The 21,705-nt window shown below is 47.7% G+C and overlaps 1 protein-coding gene across 11 annotated transcripts in view; it reads right to left on the bottom strand.

The window, feature by feature from the left end:
• ANO1 (anoctamin 1) overlaps positions 1-21,705 on the bottom strand; it is a 1,209,699-nt gene that overhangs the window by 230,997 nt on the left and 956,997 nt on the right. The gene's annotated exons all lie outside the window — the stretch shown is intronic.

Genomic DNA, 21,705 nt, shown 5'->3' with positions numbered 1-21,705 from the left:
CACTGTACAGACAGGTCCACTGGAGAGTGTGCACTGTACAGACAGGTCCACTGGAGAGTGTGCACTGTACAGACAGGTCCACTGGAGAGTGTGCACTGTACAGACAGGTCCACTGGAGAGTGTGCGCTGTACAGACAGGTCCACAGAGTGTGCGCTGTACAGACAGGTCCACAGAGTGTGCGCTGTACAGACAGGTCCACAGAGTGTGCGCTGTACAGACAGGTCCACAGAGTGTGCGCTGTACAGACAGGTCCACAGAGTGTGCGCTGTACAGACAGGTCCACAGAGTGTGCGCTGTACAGACAGGTCCACAGAGTGTGCGCTGTACAGACAGGTCCACAGAGTGTGCGCTGTACAGACAGGTCCACAGAGTGTGCGCTGTACAGACAGGTCCACAGAGTGTGCGCTGTACAGACAGGTCCACAGAGTGTGCGCTGTACAGACAGGTCCACAGAGTGTGCGCTGTACAGACAGGTCCACAGAGTGTGCGCTGTACAGACAGGTCCACAGAGTGTGCGCTGTACAGACAGGTCCACAGAGTGTGCGCTGTACAGACAGGTCCACAGAGTGTGCGCTGTACAGACAGGTCCACAGAGTGTGCGCTGTACAGACAGGTCCACAGAGTGTGCGCTGTACAGACAGGTCCACAGAGTGTGCACTGTACAGACAGGTCCACAGAGTGTGCACTGTACAGACAGGTCCACAGAGTGTGCACTGTACAGACAGGTCCACAGAGTGTGCACTGTACAGACAGGTCCACAGAGTGTGCACTGTACAGACAGGTCCACAGAGTGTGCACTGTACAGAGTCATACAGGTCCCTCTGAGAGTGTGCACTGTACAGACAGGTCCTCTGAGCACTGGTGTGACAAGCCCTCTGCCTAAAACACACACACACACAAACCTCTCTGAATGAGGCATCCCATACAGCACAGTACAGACACACAGCAGGTCCTCTGAAGAGGGTGCACTGTACAGACACACAGCAGGTCCTCTGAAGAGGGTGCACTGTACAGACACAAAGCAGGTCCTCTGAAGAGGGTGCACTGTACAGACACACAGCAGGTCCTCTGAAGAGGGTGCACTGCACAGACACACAGCAGGTCCTCTGAAGAGGGTGCACTGCACAGACACACAGCAGGTCCTCTGAAGAGAGTGCACTGCACAGAGACACAGCAGGTCCTCTGAAGAGGGTGCACTGCACAGAGACACAGCAGGTCCTCTGAAGAGGGTGCACTGCACAGAGACACAGCAGGTCCTCTGAAGAGGGTGCACTGCACAGAGACACAGCAGGTCCTCTGAAGAGGGTGCACTGCACAGAGACACAGCAGGTCCTCTGAAGAGGGTGCACTGCACAGAGACACAGCAGGTCCTCTGAAGAGTGTGCACTGCACAGAGACACAGCAGGTCCTCTGAAGAGTGTGCACTGCACAGAGACACAGCAGGTCCTCTGAAGAGTGTGCACTGCACAGAGACACAGCAGGTCCTCTGAAGAGTGTGCACTGCACAGAGACACAGCAGGTCCTCTGAAGAGTGTGCACTGCACAGAGACACAGCAGGTCCTCTGAAGAGTGTGCACTGCACAGAGACACAGCAGGTCCTCTGAAGAGTGTGCACTGCACAGAGACACAGCAGGTCCTCTGAAGAGTGTGCACTGCACAGAGACACAGCAGGTCCTCTGAAGAGTGTGCACTGCACAGAGACACAGCAGGTCCTCTGAAGAGTGTGCACTGCACAGAGACACAGCAGGTCCTCTGAAGAGTGTGCACTGCACAGAGACACAGCAGGTCCTCTGAAGAGTGTGCACTGCACAGAGACACAGCAGGTCCTCTGAAGAGTGTGCACTGCACAGGGACACAGCAGGTCCTCTGAAGAGTGTGCACTGCACAGAGACACAGCAGGTCCTCTGAAGAGTGTGCACTGCACAGAGACACAGCAGGTCCTCTGAAGAGTGTGCACTGCACAGAGACACAGCAGGTCCTCTGAAGAGTGTGCACTGCACAGAGACACACAGCAGGTCCTCTGAAGAGGGTGCACTGCACAGAGACACAGCAGGTCCTCTGAAGAGTGTGCACTGCACAGAGACACAGCAGGTCCTCTGAAGAGTGTGCACTGCACAGAGACACACAGCAGGTCCTCTGAAGAGGGTGCACTGTACAGACACAAAGCAGGTCCTCTGAAGAGGGTGCACTGTACAGACACACAGCAGGTCCTCTGAAGAGGGTGCACTGCACAGACACACAGCAGGTCCTCTGAAGAGGGTGCACTGCACAGACACACAGCAGGTCCTCTGAAGAGAGTGCACTGCACAGAGACACAGCAGGTCCTCTGAAGAGGGTGCACTGCACAGAGACACAGCAGGTCCTCTGAAGAGGGTGCACTGCACAGAGACACAGCAGGTCCTCTGAAGAGGGTGCACTGCACAGAGACACAGCAGGTCCTCTGAAGAGGGTGCACTGCACAGAGACACAGCAGGTCCTCTGAAGAGGGTGCACTGCACAGAGACACAGCAGGTCCTCTGAAGAGTGTGCACTGCACAGAGACACAGCAGGTCCTCTGAAGAGTGTGCACTGCACAGAGACACAGCAGGTCCTCTGAAGAGTGTGCACTGCACAGAGACACAGCAGGTCCTCTGAAGAGTGTGCACTGCACAGAGACACAGCAGGTCCTCTGAAGAGTGTGCACTGCACAGAGACACAGCAGGTCCTCTGAAGAGTGTGCACTGCACAGAGACACAGCAGGTCCTCTGAAGAGTGTGCACTGCACAGAGACACAGCAGGTCCTCTGAAGAGTGTGCACTGCACAGAGACACAGCAGGTCCTCTGAAGAGTGTGCACTGCACAGAGACACAGCAGGTCCTCTGAAGAGTGTGCACTGCACAGAGACACAGCAGGTCCTCTGAAGAGTGTGCACTGCACAGAGACACAGCAGGTCCTCTGAAGAGTGTGCACTGCACAGGGACACAGCAGGTCCTCTGAAGAGTGTGCACTGCACAGAGACACAGCAGGTCCTCTGAAGAGTGTGCACTGCACAGAGACACAGCAGGTCCTCTGAAGAGTGTGCACTGCACAGAGACACAGCAGGTCCTCTGAAGAGTGTGCACTGCACAGAGACACACAGCAGGTCCTCTGAAGAGGGTGCACTGCACAGAGACACAGCAGGTCCTCTGAAGAGTGTGCACTGCACAGAGACACAGCAGGTCCTCTGAAGAGTGTGCACTGCACAGAGACACACAGCAGGTCCTCTGAAGAGTGTGCACTGCACAGAGACACAGCAGGTCCTCTGAAGAGTGTGCACTGCACAGAGACACACAGCAGGTCCTCTGAAGAGGGTGCACTGCACAGAGACACACAGCAGGTCCTCTGAAGAGGGTGCACTGTACAGACACAAAGCAGGTCCTCTGAAGAGTGTGCACTGTACAGACACACAGCAGGTCCTCTGAAGAGTGTGCACTGCACAGAGACACAGCAGGTCCTCTGAAGAGTGTGCACTGCACAGAGACACAGCAGGTCCTCTGAAGAGTGTGCACTGCACAGAGACACAGCAGGTCCTCTGAAGAGTGTGCACTGCACAGAGACACAGCAGGTCCTCTGAAGAGTGTGCACTGCACAGAGACACAGCAGGTCCTCTGAAGAGTGTGCACTGCACAGAGACACAGCAGGTCCTCTGAAGAGTGTGCACTGCACAGAGACACAGCAGGTCCTCTGAAGAGTGTGCACTGCACAGAGACACACAGCAGGTCCTCTGAAGAGGGTGCACTGCACAGAGACACACAGCAGGTCCTCTGAAGAGTGTGCACTGCACAGAGACACAGACAGGACGCACGCGCGCGCGCACACACACACACACACACACACACACACACACACACACACACACACACACACACACACACACACACACACACACACACACACACACCTCTGTATGAGGCAGGCTGGGCTGAGCGTTTACACACACGGCAGACATGTCATCAAATTCCCATACAGCACAGAGTGTGCACAGGACCTTTGGGCACTGCTATGCCAAACCCTAAACACACACACACACACACACACACACCTCTCTGAATGAGGCATCAGGCTGGGCTGAGTAAGAAGACTTTCAGAAGGATGGACACGCACTGCCATCTACTGTATCCAGCAACCTCCCACGTCTGACCGACATCTGCAGCTGGATGCCAACACATGTCCCTTCACAGGAGCTTTAGGAAGAATATTGCTCAATGGGCGTAGAGGCTCAATGTTTATAAAACATCTCATGATAATAATGGAATTACAATTCAAGCATACTGCTCTATTTACAAAATATTCACCCTGCCTATAATGACTTTGCTGGAATCATTTGAAAACAAAACATAAAACATACACGTTTGATGAGTTTTTGAGAGAATAATCGTGTGTGTAGGTGCAGTAGTCCCCGGATAAGGAATGAGATAGGGATTGTAGGTTTGTTCTCAACCTTAATCCGTTCTGAACAAGTTCCTGCAAAACTGACCTTTGAAAACAGTCTGCTTTGCATGGCATACGACTGGAATACACCTGCGGGTGGCTGCAGGGAAAGGGGGGGGGGGGGGGGCTCACTTCCCACCGGCAAAGGGCTGGTAGGAAGTGGTTCAGTCGGAACACCATTTCATCTCTCCCCCCTGTACCTCCAATGTCCCCCCCCCCCCCCTCTCTGTGCCACCCCTGCCTGCTCCCCCACTACAGCACTGGTCCACCCCATGATGCGGCTGGAGGCGACGCTTTCAGGCGGTGAATGTCTGGGGGTGGTGCCAGGCAGAAACCGTTCACACCAGAGGAAGAGAGCGACGCTGTATGCTGCCTGGTCGCTACGCTACCTATACTGGGGAAAACTATACCTGGCTACCTATACTGGGGGCACCTATGCCTGGATACCTATACTGGGAGCACCTTTACCTGGCTACCTACACTGGGGGCATCTATACCTGGCTACCTATACTGGGCAACCCTATAAAGGAAGAAGTTAGGCAATTAGTGGGGTGTCAGGAACCGGCCGCGGCACGCCTGCGTATACGGTTCCCGACTGCGGGTTTGACCAGATCAAGCGGGGAGCAGCCTTATTCAAGCTACAAACAAGGCTGGGACCCCTCAAACACTTCCCACTGCCACCACTAGCCGTTGCTAGACACATCCACTCAGCTGTCGAGTGCTCAACACGCAATCTGCGTTTTCGTATTTGGGTCAGCTTTGCGCTTTAGGCCGAATACGAGAACGCCACGCACACACCCACAGTTGCAATCTTACACTGTAGTGAAGCAAAACCACTAACAGTCGTTCCGAACGATACTGTTAGAATTCCCACTTGGCTGTCGAGCGCAGAAGTGCCCCATACACACAATGCAATTACAATCTCATACGGTAGTGTCGCTCAATCATACAATCAGGCATGAACTTAGTTACATTTCACTCTCTTCTAGGCTATGAGTGTTAGTTTAGTACAGCAGAAGTCAGTTTATTAAATAACAATTTAATATTCTAGAAAAAAAAAAATGGAACAATGCAGAAAATAATATATACAAAAGATGTACAAAAACAAAGTAAAAAAGTTACAAAATAAAAAGTTACAAGATTAAGAGTTTACAAAGATACACACAAAGCTATTTGCTTACCGAAATAAACGGGGAAAAATAAACGTTATCAGCGTTGTTTGAACGTCATTGGCGGGAGAACACCGCTTCGACCAGTAGTCGGGCAGCCCTTAGCGTCCTTGCTATCTCCAGAGAGCTACAATTTGGCCCTGCTTCTTATACTGTGAGATACGCCTGGAGGCTGCAACTTCATTGGGAAGGGGAGGAACTAGTTTTAAAAGTGTATTTCACAGCAGATCAAAGGTGGGGACTTGACTGCTCTTGGCACAATAAGCCATTTCCTGGCCAGAGGCAGTTTCTTGCCCCAAGACTAACAAAATTTCCCTGTTTGTGACATTATGGTCTGCCGAGCCACTTGTCACATCTGGGCTAGCTGTGACATGCGAATTTCAAGGCGTTTTCTTGTACGCTTTTGATCTTTACAGAGATTTCCCATCCCCAGGTGACCACTTTAGCAAGGCTTTCATATTCCAGCAGGATGTCATATGTAAAGTCCTGGCTCAGGCTGGTGTGAGCTGCTTCAACGCATACTGCAAAGCAAAAATACAATGCGATCCTTTTGCAAATCAGATGAAATTTTTAAAACATGCCTGAAGTGAAAGGGATATGAAGGCTGACATATTTCTTTCCTGGTAAAGACAATCTGAGCCGAAGCTCAGGTTGAGAAACAAATACTCACCTAAAAGGGATAGAAGCCTCTGGATCCTACTGAGGCTCCCCTCGCTGTCCACTGGTCCTCCGCCACTGTCCGAGACCACGCCCGTCTCCTGGCATGAGTGCAGTCACGCCCTCACAGTAGCACAGAGCCATTCCTGTACTCCACCACTGCCCGAGACCACACCCCTCTCCTGACGTGAGTGCAGCCACGACCTCACAGTAGCACAGAGCCACTCCTGTACTTCTCCGCCACTGCCCGAGACCACGCCCCTCTCCTGGCGTGAGTGCAGCCACGCCCTTACAGCAGCACAGAGCCATTCCTGTACTCCTCCACCACTGCCCGAGACCACAACCCTCTCCTGGCGTGAGTGCAGCCACGCCCTCACAGTAGCACAGAGCCACTCCTGTACTTCTCCGCCACTGCCCGAGACCACGCCCCTCTCCTGGCGTGAGTGCAGCCACGCCCTCACAGTAGCACAGAGCCACTCCTGTACTCCTCCGCCACTGCCCGACACCACGCCCCTCTCCTGGCGTGAGTGCAGCCACGCCCTCACAGCAGCACAGAGCCGCTCCTGTAGGAGTGGCTTCAGCATACCGCGCCGGCATGGCCATACTCACACAGGTGCAGTACAGCTGCATTCATGGTTAAAGAGGAGCGCTGTCCCAACAATGCACATTGCCTGGCTGTACGGCTGATCCTCTGCCTCTAATACTTTTAGCCATAGAACCTGAACAAGCAACAAATATGCATCTCTCCCAACTTTCTGTAGGGAAGAGGAACTGAACTCTTGTACAGGAGAGGAGGAAAACAGAGAAATACTCTGTGTTCACCTTGTGTGTGTTTATAGAGAACACACTCTTTATTCCTCCCTTCTCAGCGAGTAATGAGCCAGTGTAATTTGAGCTCCCAGCTGTTTGCCAAATTGAGAGCTAATTTGTAAACACAGGAGTTAAACCCTTTCTGTGCTCCCACCAAATCAGGAAATAACTACACTGCAGGACCTCTGAAGGAGCACTATGATCCACAATAAGGACATGTTTTTCTGTAACGGTTATTGTGCTGTTGCTTTTCTTTTAGAGCAGAGAGGAAATTCTGAGTTCAGGTCAGCTTTAAAAATGTAGGACACCAAGACCACTCCCCTGCCACACCCACCTAGCCCTATCCAGCCACACCCGCCTAGCCCTATCCAGCCACACCCATCTAGCCCTATCCAGCCACACCCGCCTAGCCCTATCCAGCCACACCCGCCTAGCCCTATCCAGCCACACCCATCTAGCCCTATCCAGCCACACCCATCTAGCCCTATCCAGCCACACCCATCTAGCCCTATCCAGCCACACCCGCCTAGCCCTATCCAGCCACACCCGCCTAGCCCTATCCAGCCACACCCGCCTAGCCCTATCCAGCCACACCCATCTAGCCCTATCCAGCCACACCCATCTAGCCCTATCCAGCCACACCCATCTAGCCCTATCCAGCCACACCCATCTAGCCCTATCCAGCCACACCCATCTAGCCCTATCCAGCCACACCCATCTAGCCCTATCCAGCCACACCCATCTAGCCCTATCCAGCCACACCCATCTAGCCCTATCCAGCCACACACCCTAGTCACACATATCACAAAGAACTCATGAGCAAAACATTCCCGTTAACCTCCTTGCCGGTCTAATTCCCCCGGCAAGGAGGCAGCGCAGCACTTTTTTTTTTTTTTTAAATCATGTAGCGAGCCAATGGCTCGCTACAGGATAGCCGCTGAGCAGCGGCAGCTCTGCAGCCACTCTGATCGCTTCCGGCGATCGGAGTAAGCAGGAAATCCCGTTCAGAACGGGATTTCCTGCTGGGCTTCCCCGGTCGCCATGGCGACGGGGTGGGATGATGTCACCGACGTCGGGACATAGGGAATCCCGGGCCACCCCTCAGCGCTGCCTGGCCCCGATTGGCCAGGCTGCGCAAGGGGTCTGGAGGGGGGGCGGATAGGCGGCGATCGGATGTTACAAGCAGCTAGCAAAGTGCTAGCTGCTTGTAACAAAAAAAATTTATGCAAATCGGCCCAGCGGGGCCTGAGAAATCCTCCTGCGCAGGTTACCCCGAACTGAGCTCGGGATAACCGGCAAGGAGGTTAATAGATATCTGAACTACTAAGAGGAACATGGGAGGCTGCCATCTTTATTTCCTTTTAAGCAATGCCAGTTGCCTGACTATCCTGCTGATCCGCTGCCTCTAATCGTTTTAGCCCTAGACCCTGAACAAGCATGCAGCAGATCAGGTGTTTATGACTCAAGTCTGAATAGATTAGCCGCATGCTTGTTTTTGTTGTGTGGTTGAGATACTGCTGTAGCCAAATATACCAGCATGGCTTTCAGGCAACTGGTATTGCTTAAAGGACAACCGTAAGGGATATGGAGGCTGCCATATTTACTTCCTTATAAGCAATACCAGTTACCTGGCTGTCCTGCTGATCCTCTGCCTCTAAAGGTGCGTACACACATGCGACTATAGTCGTTTGTAACGATCGTTCCCCGATCTTTACCAACGACGATCGTTACAAAAAACGAACCACCGACTATTAAGGCAAACGACGAACGAGCCAAATCGCTACAAAAGAAAGTTCTGTCTCGGCGGATTTTAACCAATGACGATCGTTTGCAAAAGTAGTACATCGTTGGAAACGGTCGTGCGTACTAGGCTTGACATGCGCATTTCACTATTTCTCTGTGAAACTTCTCATTTTTATGCGCAGGCGCAATAGTTGCTTTACGTGATGTAACGTTCGTTCTAACGATCAGATCGTTACACACCTTTTAAAACTATCTTTACTTAGGTCGTTCTTTCATCAATTAAAAGTTCGTTTGTCGTTCTCAACGAACGATCGTTGTCGCATGTGTGTACGTAGCATAAAACTAAACCACAGACCCTGAACAAGCATGCAGCAGATCAGGCGTTTGACATTGTCAGATATGAAAAGATTAGCTGCATGCTTGTTTCTGGTGTGATTCAGACACTACTGCAGCCAAATAGATCAACAAGGCTGCCAGGTAACTGGTATTGTTTAACAGGAAATAAATATGGCAGCCTCCTTATTCTTCTCACTACAGTTGTCCTTTGAAAATAAGTAAATATGGCAGCCTCCATACCCCTCACCCTTCAGTCATCCTTTAGGCTTCCCTCTCCTGACCCCCTCTGCAGGAGTTGCGTGCGTCGAGCGGTTCCGAGGGCCAGTTACATCGACTCATAAATATCATCACACAGAGTGTGTGTCGCACAAGAGAGGAGAGCAGTCTGACATTATAAAGAGAACCATTCAGAGAATCCCCGGGTCACTCGAGGCGATCCGGGAAAAGAAGCCGCCATACCGCCATACCTAAACTCTGTGCAGTCTTGTCATTTTACAGTGTCAGAGTCCTCATGCCTAAAGAGAACCTGTATGCAGCCTATATTCAGCCTGCTCAATCGCCTTTTCTGGCAAGCAAAGTGTTTATGGCTAAAAATCCTTGTAGACAGCGGGAAGGAGGCAAGAGGGGGCTGCAGGGGGTACGTGACAGAGAGTGTGAGACTGCTCACGTGTACACCATGACAGATGGACATTCCCTCTATATGTGCTCAATATAGAGCCCTGAACAATAATGCAGTTTACTTATTTGCTGTACTAATCCTCCACACTTTTTCTAAAAAAAAAAAAAAAAAAAAAAAAAAAAAAAGGCATGCCGCTCCCAGAATGTGCAGTATACGCAATTACACTTGAGAATACTGATAGCAAGCTCACTCTCCGGGACTAGCACATTTTCATTTAAACTTAAAGGGATACTGTAGTGGGTCGGGGGAAAATGAGTTGAACTTACTCAGGGCTTCTAATGGTCCCCCGCAGACATCCTGTGCCCACGCAGCCACTCCCCAATGCTCCGGCCCCGCCTCCGGTTCACTTCTGGAATTTTAGACTTTAAAGTCTGAAAACCACTGTGCCTGCGTTGCCGTGTCCTCAATCCGGCTGATGTCACCACAGACCATACTGGGCCTGCGCAGTACACTACTGGTGACATCAGCGGGATCGGGGACACGGCAACGCAGGCGCAGTGGTTTTAAGACTTTAAAGTCTGAAATTCCAGAAGTGAACCAGAGGCGGGGCCAGAGCATCGGTGAGTGGCTGTGCGGGCACAGGATGTCTGCGGGGGACCATTAGAAGCTCCGGGTAAGATCAACTCATTTTCCCTCGACCCCCCTACAGTATCCCTTTAAACCAATTTCCTCCCAACCATAGACATCTGATAGCCAACATTACTCTCACAAAAAAAATAGCAATTTCCAGACCCCACTATACGTTCAATATACGACATCACTCAAATAATTAACACAAATTATAATTTATGAATGTATCTACGCCAACTTACATAATAAAATAGACTCCTTTAACCACAAATGGTTAAAGGAGTCCGGGTATGTAAATGGCTAGTGTTAGCTATGCCCACTTTTTCTAATCCCAACACACAATTACTCAATGATGACCTAGTTTGTGAGCATTGCGGTCTTTGGCATCAATAATTGGCATTGAAATGAAATAAATCTAATTGGCTGTGGCTCCACTCCTTTGAAAATCAATAGGTGAATTTTGATTAGCTTTTGTAGGCTCCACCCACTTTTCTGAATATTAATCCCAGTCACCCAGTGACCTACTGTGCAAAGTTTTGAACCCTACAATTTAACAATGTAAGAATGGCTGCAGTTTACATTTTCCCAGTGAAATTTGTGTTTGTCTCCGCCCACTGAAGACTCAGCATTGCCTGGGTATGTATTTGGCTGGTGTTGGCTCCGCCCACTTTTTCTAACCCTAACACAAAATTACTTAATGACCAAGTTTGTGAGCATCAATAATTGCATTGAAATAAAATAAATCTGATTGTATGTGGCTCCACCCCTTTTTTTGAATTTGAACCCCAATCACCCAATGGCCAACTGTACCAGGTACAGGTGATTAACAGTGCAAGAGGCTTGTGCCATTACCAGTGCAAGAATGGCAGCAATTAAATATTCCCCTTAAAGATTAATAGGTGTATTTTGTAGCTTTTATAGGCTCCACCCACTTTTCTGAATATTAATCTCAGTCACCCAGTGACCAACTGTGCAAAGTTTGAGAACCCTGCCATTAACAGTGTAACAATTGCTGCAGTTTACATTTTCTCAGTGAAATTTGTGATTGTCTCCGCCTACTGATGACCCTGCGTTGCCCGCTTATGTATTTGGCTGGTGTTGGCTGTGCCCACTTTTCCTAACCCTAACACATAATTACTCAATTACTCAATTACCAAGTTTGTGAGCTTTGCGGTGTTTGGCAACAATAATTTGCATTGGCATGAAACAAATCTGATTGGCCATTTGTGGCTCCACCCCCTTCCTGAAATTGAACCCCAGTCACCCAATGATCAACTATACCAGGTTTGAGGCTTGTGCCATTAATAGTGCAAGAATGGCAGAAATGTAAATATTCCCCTTGAAAATCAATAGGTGAATTTTGATTGGCTTTTATAGGCTCCAACCACCACTTTTCTGAATAATAATCCTAGTCACCCAACGACCAACTGTGCAAAGTTTGAGAACCCTACCATTAACAGTGTAAGAAAAACAAAAGTTTGCTTTCTTAAAACAGAAAGAATTTGCGATAATTCAGGTTGGAGTGAGCTTGAGATGTCTCCCAGGCATCACTGCTGAATATATGCAAATAAACCATTGTACCCTTAGAAGCTAAACACACCTCCAGAACCGCTGGAATGCAATATGTGTCAGCTTGTTAATTTGTACAGAGCCATAGTAATCCAACATGCATACAGACTGTTTTGGGTTGTTTGATCCTCATCAGTGCATGGCATGGGTTAATTTGGCTCTATGCAGTAGGGCTTGTAACACCGAGAGGTACAGACTAACCAGCAAGCTCATGGTGACCCAGAACTCATTGGAGTGTGTAAGGGACTACAATGGTCCTAAAAGCCCCCTTACTAAGATGTTAAGAAAAACAAAAGTTTGCTTTCCTAAAACAGAAAGAATTTGCGATAATTCAGGTTGGAGTGAGCTTGAGATGTCTCCCAGAGCACCACTGCTGAATATATGCAAATTAACCATTCTACCCTTAGAAGCTAAACACACCTCCAGAACCGCTGGAATGCAATATGTGTCAGCTTGTTAATTTGTACAGAGCCATAGTAATCCAACATGCATATAGACTGTTTTGGGTTGTTTGATCCTCATCAGTGCATGGCATGGGTTAATTTGGCTCTATGCAGTAGGGCTTGTAACACCGAGAGGTACAGACTAACCAGCAAGCTCATGGTGACCCAGAACTCATTGGAGTGTGTAAGGGACTACAATGGTCCTAAAAGCCCCCTTACGAAGATGTTAAGAAAAACAAAAGTTTGCTTTCCTAAAACAGAAAGAATTTGCGATAATTCAGGTTGGAGTGAGCTTGAGATGTCTCCCAGAGCACCACTGCTGAATATATGCAAATTAACCATTGTACCCTTAGAAGCTAAACACACCTCCAGAACCGCTGGAATGCAATATGTGTCAGCTTGTTAATTTGTACAGAGCCATAGTAATCCAACATGCATACAGACTGTTTTGGGTTGTTTGATCCTCATCAGTGCATGACATGGGTTAATTTGGCTCTATGCAGTAGGGCTTGTAACACCGAGAGGTACAGACTAACCAGCTAGCTCATGGTGACCCAGAACTCATTGGAGTGTGTAAGGGACTACAATGGTCCTAAAAGCCCCCTTACTAAGATGTTAAGAAAAACAAAAGTTTGCTTTCCTAAAACAGAAAGAATTTGCGATAATTCAGGTTGGAGTGAGCTTGAGATGTCTCCCAGAGCACCACTGCTGAATATATGCAAATTAACCATTGTACCCTTAGAAGCTAAACACACCTCCAGAACCGCTGGAATGCAATATGTGTCAGCTTGTTAATTTGTACAGAGCCATAGTAATCCAACATGCATACAGACTGTTTTGGGTTGTTTGATCCTCATCAGTGCATGGCATGGGTTAATTTGGCTCTATGCAGTAGGGCTTGTAACACAGAGAGGTACAGACTAACCAGCCAGCTCATGGTGACCCAGAACTCATTGGAGTGTGTAAGGGACTACAATGGTCCTAAAAGCCCCCTTACTAAGATGTTAAGAACAACAAGAGTTTGCTTTCCTAAAACAGAAAGAATTTGCGATAATTGAGGTTGGAGTGAGCTTGAGATGTCTCCCAGAGCATCACTGCTGAATATATGCAAATTAACCATTGTTACCCTTAGAAGCTAAACACACCCCCAGTGTAACAGTGTAAGAATGGCTGCAGTTTACATTTTTCAGTGAAATTTGTATTTGTCTCCGCCCCCTTTTTAGTTATGGGAATACAAATGATCCTATACTTTATTCCAGGTAATGTACTATGTGTGTGCCAAATTTCATTCAAATCCGTTCAGCCGTTTTTGCGTGATCGATTAACAAACATCCAAACATCCGAACTTTCCCATTTATTATATTAGTAGGATAGGATTACTCATAGACATCTCTAATGCTGGGCATACATGGGTCGATCCCGATCCCAGCGGGCGCTCCGAATCAGCTGCTCGATTCCCCGCTATTCTCCGCCGGCGGGGATCGAGTGTGGAATCTATCCGGCAGGTCATCGGACCTGTCGGATATTATCAATCGAGCCATAAGGCTCGATTGATAAGCCTGCACAGTTATCCGTGTATGCCCAGCATAAGAAGGTTCTCTTAGTGCAGCGGTCAGGAACCTTTTTGGCTGAGAGAACCACAAATACTACATATTTTCAAATGTAAATCTGTGAGAGCCATACATGTTTCAAACTGGGACAGTAGGGCTCACGTCCCTGTTTCCATGGTGATGTGTAAACAGCCGATCCACCGGGCAGCGATCGTGTCAGACACAACTTCAGCTTCTCTTGGGCTTCAGTAACATCAGCAATTTCTTAGACAGGAGAAATACCGACTAACAGCTTGTACAATTAGCTAGCTGACTTGGGAGTCGGTTCACTTTGTAGGGACAAGAGGGGATCTCATTCTACAAAGTCACTGTACCTGACAGGGTCCAGGGTGGGACAATTGGAGCAGCTGTTAATTTTGGGGGTAGCATGAGTAAGTTAGTAATGCATTAGTACAGCAGTAGCGTGCACTGCTTTGAAAATGTCATTTGCGCTGCCACACTAAGCTGTGCTGCTTGAGCCGTGTAGCTTAGTGACTCAACCCCTACTGATTTGTCTGTAAGGCAGATGTAGCCTTTAAAAGATCCACATCTGGCTCCCGAGCCATATCCCTACTCCTGCCTTAGAGAGAATATGACAAATAGTTTGTAAGTTATCTCCTCTAACCATTTGATCCTAATAAATGACTAATAGATACATATATAAACAGCAAAAGTCATTTCTCTACTACATAAACACAGCTATGTACTGGAGTATGGCACAGGTTAATTTTTAAATGTTATACCTTGTTCATTTTGCTTTCTTTTTCTAATTACTACCACATTCTATTACTTTTTTACTCTATGAAAAAATAGTGTTCTTTTATGCTTTCTTATTACAAAATTAGGCCCGGGTTCACATTAGCATTTTTTTACGGAACCGGACATACGGCTCAGGCCAGCTGGATCCGGTGAAAACGGTCCGTTTTACAGGCAGTGTGGTGTAAAACATCCGTTTTCATTGGTTCCTATATGCTGCAAAACCTTCCGTTTCGCAGAGCGAAACGCTCCGGAAAATTGGGCCCTGCAGCATTTTTTTTGTCCGTTCAGCGGAACGGACCACAGAACTGTACGGCCGGTTTCCGTTGGCAAATGCTAATGTGAACCGGGCCTTAGTGATATGATCAAAATGCAACTACATTCAATGTACCGTATGTGCAATCATCATTCACTTAATAAAATGTTTTGAAAACAAACAAACTGACTGCAGTGTGTGCTGATCTGCTACCTCCAGTACAGAAACTGCCATATGCATTTCCTTTTAAACGATACCAGTTGCCTAGCTGTCCTGCTGATGTTCCTGGTCAGTAGTGTCATAAATCACACACCTGAAAGAATGCAAGGCTAATCTTGTCAGATTTGTTATAGACATCTGATCTGCATGCTTGTTCGGGGTCTATGGCAACAAGAGTTAGAGGCTCAGCAGGACAGCCGGGCAACTGGTATTGTTTAAAAGGAAATAAATATGGTAGCCACCACATTACTTTCACTACAGTTGTCCTTTAAAGGGAACCTAAACTGAGAAGGATATGGATTTTTACTTTTAACCTCCCCGGTGTTCTGGACGAGCTGAGCTCGTCCAGAGACGCCGGAGGTCACCGCTCAGGCCCAGCTTGGCCGATTTAAATATTTTTTTTTTTTTTTTTAAACACGCAGCAAGCACTTTGCTCACTGCCAATTCGACACGATACAGCCCCCCCCCCCCCCCCCGAGACCCCGTGCGCTGCCTGGCCAATCAGTGCCAGGCAGCGCTGAGGGGTGGATCGGGACTCCCTGTGATGTCACAACATCGATGACGTCCCGACGTTTGTCGCCATGGCGACGGGGGAAGCCCTCAAGGAAATCCCATTCAGAACGGGATTTCCGGACAGGTGATTGCGCCGGCGGCGATCGGAGGGGTGGGAGGGATGCCGCAGGGAGGGGGGAATCATGTAGCTAGCGCTAGGCTAGCTACATGATAAAAAAAAATTGCAAAAGCGTTCCCGCGGCCGCAGGTCCGCGGGAATCAGAACGCCAGGCAGGTTAAAATAATACCAGTTGCCTGACTCTCCTGCTGATCCTGTGTCTCTAATACTTTTAGCCACAGCCCCTGAACAAGCATGCAGATCAGGTGCTCTGACTGAAGTCAGACTGGATTAGCTGCATGCTTGTTTCTTGTGTGTTTAAGCCACTACTGCAGCCAGAGAGATCAGCAGGACTGCCAGGCAACTGGGATTGTTGCAAAGGAAACACCCATATACCTCTTATCTTGGGTTCCCTTTAAGGGCACCGCCTCTGACACAAGAGACCAGGAATTAAATCTCGTCTTTTCCAGTTTATAAATCGTGCACCTATTCAGTAAGGAGTAATGGCAGTGCTCTGTACAGAGAGTGGTGAAATCTGTTTGTAGCCCAGTCGCAAGCACAGTGCTGGCATTTGTCATTCGGTTGAATGAATGGGAGCGCATGCACAACGCAAACGCAGTTCTAAACGATTTGCTAGGAAATTTCCAATTGATTATTTTTTCAGCCATCACAGTGAAAGACATGCTCGAAAACGTGTGAAAATCATGATCACAGCACACAAATTCAGTTTTCGTGTGTAAGACGCTTATTGTACATACTAATTCCATAGGAATCAGCTCTGATTTTGACCTAAGCTCTGTGATTAAACGGTTGAGCGATTTCAGCCACGATTTATGCTTTCTAGAAATCGCTGGCGATAACAAAAGACATGAATTGCAAGGAGGCCTCAGGAGCGACTGAAACTTGCTGATATTGGAATTGCTCCACATGCAGCATTTTTGGAGCGATTTCATAAAGGAATGCAGGGCCCAGAATCACTTCCCTTGTTTTAGAACGTTTTGCAGTCATAAAAATCGCAAGTGGGATATAAAAGGGCAAATTGATCTGTAGCAGCTCAGATTATATCCGATGATGTCACAGCAAGGAGCAGTTTATTACACACCCCAGTGCAGTTTATATCCCAGTGATGCTTTAAATCACTTACTTGGACTAACCCAACCATCTTGGGTAAAGCAGGCCTTCTGGGGGGCAGTGGAGACTCAAATACACTTAATTCTTCTATGGAAACCATTGTCAGGCAACAGGCTGGCCAACGCAGCTACACCTAAAGCTCTGAAACTAAAAAACTGAACAGTAGGGGGGCAGCACACAGGTATAAAACTACTTGTCTTATTGCTGAACAAAATCTCTCATGAGAAGCCAGCATGAGATCACATGACTTTTCCCTCCTCCCTTCTACAGATCATGTGATCACATGGCTCTTCCCCCTCCCTTCTACAAATCATGTGATCACATGGCTCTTCCCCCTCCCTTCTACAAATCATGTGATCACATGGCTCTTCCCCCTCCCTTCTACAAATCATGTGATCACATGGCTCTTCCCCCTCCCTTCTACAAATCATGTGATCACACTGCACATTAGTGATGGGAATTCCGTCTCTTCTCAGAGAATCGGCTCTTCTGAATCGGCTCCCATTAAAGAGCCGGCTCTTACGGCTCTGAATCGGCTCTTAATTAAATATCACTAGACACCACTCAGAATCGGATTAAAAGCCCTGCCCCCGTCTCCATGCCAACTCCAGACTACTTCTCTGACTGAGGCAATCCCTCCTGCTACTGCTCTGCTCCGCCCCAAACACTCCTACAAGCTGCAAGAAGAGGACTACATCTCCCAGAATGCCTCAGCGCCCTTTATTATGGAGCAAAGCAGAGCTAAAAGGGGCGGCTGAGGCATCGGCTCTTCTCAGAGTGAGCATCGGCTCCTCTGATTCACTGCAAAGAGCCCGCTCGTTCGCGAATGACCCATCACTACTGCACATAGGCTGCTTACAAAACCAGGGAAAGGCTAATTATACTGGAACAAGCCTGACAGCACACTGGGTGGTATTTTTCATTTTATACGGAAGGTGCCATATTTATTTTTTAATCATCCCCGGCGGTATGATTATGTCTGGATTTTAGGGTGTAAAACCGGTGCAATTTTTTCACACGCTTTTAGACACTAAAACCGGGGGGGGGGGGGGGAATCACACCACAGAGAGATCTGCAGCAGTCCTCACTTACTCCCTTCCCTGGGATCCAGCGCTGCAATTCTCCCTCCATCCTTCAGGTGGTGCTGTAACCCTATAGTGAGATTGTGGTCTGTCGTCATGATGACAAACTGCGTTCTTGCTGGTCACTAACGGTCCAATTTCTAGCGAAAAATCGTTCGAGCGATCAGAAATTCTGATCGGATTGGTTGTAAATAATCTCCATTGGTGGACACAATCGATTATGAACGAGTGAAAAAATGTCGCCCGAATGAATTTTCGTCGAACGAAAATTTGGATTTTCTTGGTGGTCGTGATAGATAGGAAGCAAAGATTGGTTAGCTGATGGTGTAGTGAACGATTTTTCATCCGATCAGAATTTTTGATCGCTCGAACGATTTTTCACTAGAAATTGTACCGTTAGTGGCCAGCTTTACCCAAGAGAGCCAGAGCCTCGGTGTACCGGAAGAAGGACTGCCGACGTCTGGATCCTGGGGTGGGTAGGTAGGTAGGTAAACACTGCCACGCTGGCGCTGTCTCCCTATACCTACAGGCGGCTACCCCGAATCAGGCTTGGGATTACCGCTCCTGGCTGCTATTTTCAAGCCTGAGCCTGACTTGGGGTTACCGCCAGGAAGGTTAAACAATGTCAGTTGCCTGTAGTAATGTTTGAATCACACACCTGAAACAAGCATGCAGCTAATTCAGTCACCTGATCTGCTGCATGCTTGTTCAGGGGCTATGACTAAAAGGTATTAGAGGCAGAGGATCAGGATCTCTCAACTGCTCACTGATGCCTAGTAACTGCTCACTGCTGCCCGGCAACTGCTTGTTGCCGCATGATAACTGCTTACTTCTGCCTGGTAACCGCTTGCTGAGCACACAGCTCAACAGTCTGTGGAAAGGAGACCTCAGGCTTTGAATGCAGTGCTAATTATTCTGGATTGGTTGCAAATTAGATGCAGCTGGGAAAGCAGCCAAACAGATGCAGTCTCTGCTGAATTTGATTGACCTAATACCAAGCTCAATACCATTTGCATGATGTTTTCATGAAACTTTTTTTTGCAGTCATTTTAGTTCCACCCCCAATTTTTTTTTTTTTTTTAAATTTGGGGAAAAAACTGAACCCTGCAAGCTCGGCTATCTGTATATATCCAATGCAGATCTGTCTAATTGTGCCGGTATAATGAATGGCATTTGATGGGGCCAGCTCCACACTGCATACAAACAATACAATAGCATACAACAGATTACATGCAAAATTACAGAATTTTGCATTTAAACTGGAATTAGGATTGTCGCTCACTGGCTATCTAAGCGGAACTGTAGTGAGAGGTATATGGAGGCTGCCATATTTATTTCCTTTTAAGCAATACCAGGTGCCTGGCAGCCCTGCTGGTCTATTTGGCTGAAGTAGTGGCTGAATCACACCAGAAACAAGCAAGCAGCTCATCTTGTCATATCTGTCAAATTTGTCAGAAACGCCCAATCTAGTTCAGGGGCTATGGCTAAAAGTATTAGAAGCAGAGGATCAGCAGGACAGCCAGGTAACTGGTATTGCTTAAATGGAAATAAATATGGCAGCCTCCATAGCCCTCTCACTACAGTTCTCCTTTAACCACTTCACCACTGAGGGGTTTTACCCCTTGAACACCAGAGCAATTTTCACCTTTCAGCGCTCCTTCCATTCATTCGTCTATAACTTTATTATTACTTATCGCAATGAAATGAACTATATCTTGTTTTTTTCGCCATCAATTAGGCTTTCTTTAGGTGGGACATTATGCCAAGAATTATTTTATTCTAAATGTGTTTAATGGGAAAATAGGAAAAAATGTGGGAAAAAAATTATTATTTTTCAGTTTTCGGCCATTATAGTTTTTAAATAATACATGCTACTGTAATTAAAACCCATGGAATGTATTTGCTCATTTGTCCCGGTTATAAAACCGTTTAAATTATGTCCCTATCACAATGTTTGGCGCCAATATTTTTTGGGGAAATAAAGGTGCATTTTTTTCAGTTTTGCATCCATCCCTAATTACAAGCCCGTAGTTTATAAAGTAACAGTGTTATACCCTCTTGACATAAATATTTAAAAAGTTCAGTCCCTAAGGTAACTATTTATGTTTTTTTTTTTTTTTTTTAATAGTGTTTTTTTTTTTTTTTAAATTACAGAAAAAAAAAATATTGGGGAGTGTGGGAGGTAATGAGTTAATTTATTGTGTAAAACTAATGTATTTGTATATGTAAAATGCTTTAGGGTGTAGTTTTACTATTTGGCCACAAGATGGCCACAGTGAGTTTGTGTTCATGCGACCTGTAAGCGTCCGGCGGGAGCGCGCGCACGAGTGGCGGGAGCGTGGACAGCGGCGTTAGCGTGGGAGGTACGGATTTCTCCGTCCCTTGGTTTTATAAGGGTGGAAAAAGGGAAGGAGAAATCCGTACCGCAGGGGGTAAAGTGGTTAAAGGAACCCGAGATGAGAGGTATATTAAGGTTGACATGTTTATTTCCTTTGAAACAATAAACATTGCCTGGCTGTCCTGCTGATCCTCTGCCTCTTAGGGCCTGTTTGCACTAGGAGCGGTGCGATGCGGCTACATACCCGCATCACACCGCAGGTGTCCTGAAACACATACACAGCAATGGAAGAGTTTCCACTGCGTGCATGTTGTGCGGAGCGATCCGAGAATCTGCAGCATGATGCTGATTATCGTACGGCCGCATCCGCCTCCCATCTCCTCCATTACACTTCCGGGAGATGCGGAAGTGATGCGGCCGGCGGCGGAAGTGATGCGATGAGGCTAGGTAGCTGCATTCGCATCACTTACTAGTGGAAACGGGCCCTAAGCGATTCCCGCTCACTGCAAACCGCTAGCGGTTTTAAAACCGCTTAGCACATGTAATCCTATGGCAGTGTTCTCACTGCCTTGATCACGGGTGTTTTGCGATTTACGATAAACGCAAACGCGTTACCTGCAGTGTTTTGGCGGCGATTCTTGAGCGATTACAATGTATAGGACTGCTAATCGCTCCTAAAAACGCTGCGGTGTCCAGTGATTTTTCCGTGTTAATCACGGCAAAAACACTCCTGCGGTAATCGCTAGTGTTTTGCGATTTTAGGTGTGAACGGGGCCTAATGCTACAGGTACACATGAAGCAATTTTCTGACAAATTTACTGTCAGATCGACTATTTCCAACATGTCCCATCTGATTAATGATCGATTTTTCCATTCACTTCTATGGAAAATCAGAAATCTGAAAATCAGAAAGACATGTCGATCGAATAGTCGATCTGACAGTAAATCTGTCAGAAAATTGCATTGTGTGTACCTAGCGTAATACTTTTATCCATAACCCCTGAACAAGCATGCAGAAGATCGGGTGTTTCTGACATTATTGTCAGATCTGACAAGATTAGCTGCATGCTTGTTTCTGGTGTGATTCAGACACTACTGCAGCCAAATAGGACTGCCAGGCAGCTGTTATTATTTAAAAGGAAATAAATATGGCAGCCCCCATATCCCTCTCATTACAGTTGTCCTTTAAACCAGAGGAATAATGAGAGTGATGAACACTACTTACAACTAACCGAGTCGCTAAAGGCCGCCACAGAAGCAGCCAGGTGTAGAATACTGCCCCCATGTGGATCTGTCAG

The sequence above is a fragment of the Hyperolius riggenbachi genome, chromosome 11, assembly GCF_040937935.1.
Source record: "Hyperolius riggenbachi isolate aHypRig1 chromosome 11, aHypRig1.pri, whole genome shotgun sequence".
Lineage (NCBI taxonomy): Eukaryota > Metazoa > Chordata > Amphibia > Anura > Hyperoliidae > Hyperolius > Hyperolius riggenbachi.
This window is presented reverse-complemented; position numbering and strand designations above follow the sequence as displayed.